A 4,952-nucleotide genomic window follows, 5' to 3' on the forward strand; every position below is an offset into this window, starting at 1 on the left:
CATTTAATCCAAATGAACAAAATTCACGACTAAGCTACTTGTATGGTTCATGGGGTGGATGTAGACAAAGATAGGCCCTTAGGCTATGTTAATTAAGTTCAAATTACTTTTTTATTTCAGTAGTAATCATATTATCATATCATAGTAGATTAGACCAAATCAAATCTTTTCATTTGTGCCAACTATCTTTGAATAAATTTCCTAATTAACAACATTATGAAAATTTCATACACATTAATATGAATCAACTTAGATGGTCTCAAATTAGTTGAACTAAACATAACTTAGGGTCTGTTCTCTTCATATTATTTTCAGTTCATTTCAGTTCCAATAAGTTCAGTTTAGTTTAGTTCTTAATTTCCTTTTCTCATAAAATATTCAGTTCAGTTCAGTTCAGCTCCAATAAGTTCAGTTCAGTTCAGCTCGTTTAGTCAATCAGAATAGGCCCTTACTTTAAACACTAGCTTTCTCTATGTCTAGCTTTTTATAATTACTTAGCTTGTGACAATTTTTATTTCACCCTCGTTATTTTAGTTAGTAATATCTTTAAGGAAAATTTGTATGTACCGTCTCTCAAAACACCATATATTGATTTAACCACATGTTTTTTCGTTTACTTTATTTAATCACCTGCAAAAATGCCAAAAAAAAAAAACATCTCTTAACATATAGTTTCCATTAATCAATAAATTACACTTAAAAAGAAATCATCGATTTTCGTGTCAAAACTCTCTATAAGGTGAACTAAACAGTGTAGAGTAAGAGCCTGTTCACTTCAACTTAATTTCAGTTCAGTTCAGCTCCAATCATTTCAGTTCAGTTCAGTTCAACTCCTAATTTCCTTCTCTCATAAAATATTCATTTTAGTTCAGTTCAGCTCCAATAAGTTCAGTTCAGTTCATTAGTTCAGTTAAGCTCAACTCAGTAAATGTGAACACGCCCTAACTCTAATGATAAGCTAATTAGCAAATTATCTTGTTATGCCACATAAGATTTAAAGCTTATCTCTTTCGTTGCTAGTTTGTGTCCCAATGGTTAGCTACTAGCTTATAATTTAAATGAGCCTTAATTTCTTAATTACTAGCTTTTTAAACTTAATTTTATTAATATATTAACGCTCTGTTTGACAAGTTCAATTCTTTCCTCTTAACCAAACTAATTTCATTTTTTAACTAATAGTTAAACTAGTAATAATTTTCTAAATTGTAAGTGACTCTAACTACGACCATTGGAGATGTCTAAGATATTGAATAAGCCGACCTAAACTTAGTTGTAAGATTTTTAATTATGATGATAAAAAGGTTTCTCACCTCATCTTTATTATCTATAAGCCTAATTAATTGTAGAAACAGTATGAAATACGTGGCTTAATTATATCCTCAAAAACAACGTATGATGCAGCACCAAATATCGTTGCATCTCCCGGGGGTCTTGTCAGCATGGTCCAGCAATTTAATTCGACGGTGATTTTCATCTTCTTTGTTAATTTGATTAAATTAAATTAAATTAAATATCCCCCATTATAATACTCGAGTTGTAGCAATAAACATGGGATGTAGTGCAAGTACTATAATTATGCAAGATTTTGGCATCTGTTCTAGTCAAACAAAAAACACGATCTCGGTATGCCTCCCCCAAATTGAATGAACATGTGTTAAGCTATTCATGTAATCATGTTGTATTGAGCTCGTGTTTTTTGTTAAGTGAATCATGCACAACTTGATTTACGTATTATGTCAGAGACCGGGACATGAGAGTTAACCTATGCCAATTGTTCCTTTCAAATTTTGTTATCGGTTAAAAATAAGCGGACTAGCCTATCGTTCTATTGTTGGGCTCTTGCCAAATTTTGAATGATATACATGTACGGCCTATATATGGTACATGATAACTTGTTATTTGATACGATTTTAGGGTGATTTTTGAACCTTGTTTACTTGATATATTAGCATTTTGGTTCACTTCTATCCTATTTTCATTCAATTTTTGTGTATCCCTTGCTTCACGGGTTTTTAGTGTTTTTGTTGAGTTTTTAGGTCTAAAAATCGATTATTTGAAGCATATGGATAACAAACCGAGGTTAGAAGCCGTGACAAAGGAGTAAAACTGAAGAGAATGTGAAGAAAAGGGCTTAGAAGACCCTGCACGGCCGTGCCATGTCGTGCAGGAGTGTCCCAGCCAAGTCAAGCCACTGCCTGATATGGCACGGACGTGCAAGGCTTAAGCACGTCCGTGCAAGTCAGCCAGCACGTCCGTGCCAGAAGCTGCACGGCCGTGCATCTCACTTGGCCTAAGTTGGAGCTACTGCCCGATTCTGCACGGCCGTGCTTAGGGTGGCACGTCCGTGCCACTAAGGCTGCACGTCCGTGCGCCCCTGTAGCCGTACCCGACTCTTGTTTTCTCCGTCTTTTTTATTTGAGGGTCATATAAATACCCCCTTTTGCTCAATTGTGCAGCATCCAAGTTTTCAGAGCTTCCTCTTAGTTTGTAGTTGTAGAAACATAAATACTCTCAAATCATTAGTTAGATTTCAATTATTAGTTTGGAATTCTCAATCTCAATCATTGTAGAAGACAAGTTCCTCCATTGTTATTCAATTTCAAGCTTTAATTAGTAATTTCTCCAACCTTTTTCTACTTAATTTCTGATTTCATTTGCTTTTGCATGTAATTTAAATCTTCTTAAGTTCTTGGTAATTTGTTATTGGATGATAGTTATTTCAATCGTTAACCACTTTTCCCCAATTATTGAAGTAGTTAGAACCCTAATTGTTGATTGCATGTTGATAAATATGAGTTGTGAGTAGTCTTCTTGCTAGGGGTTGGGTGAAGCTCAACCTTTTGGGTTAGTTATGCAAATATGGGAGAAACATTGATGTTTGTGTTGCAATTAAATTGATTATATGAGATTGCTTGTTAGTTCTTCATGATAGGATTAGCTACCCTTGACTTAGGAGCTTGATAGCATGATATGCCTAATTTGACATGGAAGTGTAAATTGAGTATGTCATTACTTATTGTAATTTGATTATGTATCATCTATTGCTAGACTAATGAGGAATCTAAGTTTAGTAGTGTGAGTTGTTTTCTTATTGCATGAGGTTGATTTTACATGTAGTCCTTGCTATAACTTGTCTATTTTACTCCCCGTTTGCCTAATTGCCTTGGTTGAGTGGATCCCATTCCCTAGTGTCTTTAATCCATTGATTTAGAACCATAGTTTGTTTGTCTACTTGACGAAACCCAATTCACCATTGACTTCGAATTAGCTTAAGTGTTAAGATCTTTAGCAACCATATCCCGTTCCTTGTGGACCGAACTCTTACTTGTCATTATGCTTGGTTTGTAAGGTGTTTGTTAATAAATGTGTTTGATTGAGTGTGGAATGAGCGACCGTTCTAACGCCCATCAAAATGGCGCCGTTGCCGGGGAACGGTGTTGTTGATTGCTAATTGATTACTTGAGTCTAGTTCACCATAAACCATAAAAATTTCAAAAAGAATTGTTTCTTTTTGGCTACACTTGTAGCCTTGGTACTAATTGCGTTTGTTGAGAGTGTATGCGCAGAACTCATAACAGGATCTTGGTACCTTACGATCCCGAGATTGAGCAAACTTATAGAAGGAGAAAAAGAGCCGGTTCTAGGCCGTTCAATACTCCCCCAACTAGAGAGACCAATTTCGAGGAGGATCGAGATCAAATGGGTGACGCGGAACCACCACCTCAAAGACCTTTAAAGGAGTTGGGAATTCCGGGAGCTTATAGAGCTTCAAGCGGCATTGCTCCACCCGTCACTCAAGCCAATGACTTCGAGATTCGGCCCGCGATGATAAATTTGATTGAAAGGAGGCAATATAGTGGAGCAAAACATGATAGCCCTCTTGCACACTTGAACGAGTTCGAGAAATATTGCAACACAATCAAGGTAAATGGGGTAACTCAAGAGTTTGTGAGACTAAAGCTATTTCCTTTTTCTTTGATAGGAAGGGCTCTTGAATGGCTTGAGAAGGAGGTGAGGCCTAACTCCTTGAGAACTTGGGACGAGGTCACCACAACTTTCTTAGGGAGATTCTATTCTCAAAAGAAGACGGCCGAGGCAAGGGCTTTGATCCAAGGCTTCCGTCAAAGGGCTAGTGAAACCATATATGAGGCATGGGAACGATACAAAGAATATCAAAGGGAGTGCCCTCATCATGGCATTCCATCATATCAAGTGCTTCAAATTTTCTATGGGGGATTGAGCCCACAAGGAAATACTAGCTTGGATGCGGGAGCGGGTGGCCCGATTATGAACAAAACGGAGGAGCAAGTCATCGAGATAATTGAGGATATGGTGAGACACCACATAGATTGGCAGGAAGGAGAGAGGGAGTCTTTAAGCAAAGGAGGGAATGCGGTCTACTCCGTCGATCACCTCAACGCCATCAATAATTTGACATCTCAAATAGCCAATCTTGGCAAGGAGATGACATCTATCAAGGCAAAGCTAGAGACTTCCACTTCACAACAAGAGCATCCCTCCCAATCTAAGGGGAGAGGTATGAATTCTAACTCTTCTCCTTCTACATCTAATAACATGCCACATGGGTGTTTGTTTTGTGAAAATTGTGGGTCATATGACCATGATACTGAAGGAATTATGTCTTCGATAAGTGCAATTACTAGATATATCAAGGATCACTATTATGGAGATAATAAGTTCATTCTATAGGATCGTCAATATCTGGTGCTAGATATGATAATTGATCTTTGGGTTAGTTAAATAACCCAAAGCCTTATAGAATGGATCCTATGAGGTCACACAACAAGGGTATTGGGTTAAGCAAGTAAGAGGCCCATTAATGGGCCTCATGAGCAATTAATTAATCATGAATTGGATTGGGCTAGCATGGTTAGATTGGAATTAGGTTTTGGGCTTTTGACATGGGCTCTTATTTAGAGATGAGATCTATA

General features: G+C 37.1%; 1 non-coding gene across 1 annotated transcript; it reads right to left on the bottom strand.

The window, feature by feature from the left end:
* Positions 1-4,093: 4,093 nt before the first annotated feature.
* Positions 4,094-4,199, bottom strand: LOC145606520 (small nucleolar RNA R71). The gene has a single exon (XR_014105380.1). It is a non-coding gene; the product is annotated as a small nucleolar RNA R71 (small nucleolar RNA).
* Between the last annotated feature and the right edge of the window lie 753 nt (positions 4,200-4,952).

This window comes from Chenopodium album, chromosome 22, assembly GCF_948465745.1.
Source record: "Chenopodium album chromosome 22, dcCheAlbu1.1, whole genome shotgun sequence".
Classification (NCBI taxonomy): domain Eukaryota; kingdom Viridiplantae; phylum Streptophyta; class Magnoliopsida; order Caryophyllales; family Amaranthaceae; genus Chenopodium; species Chenopodium album.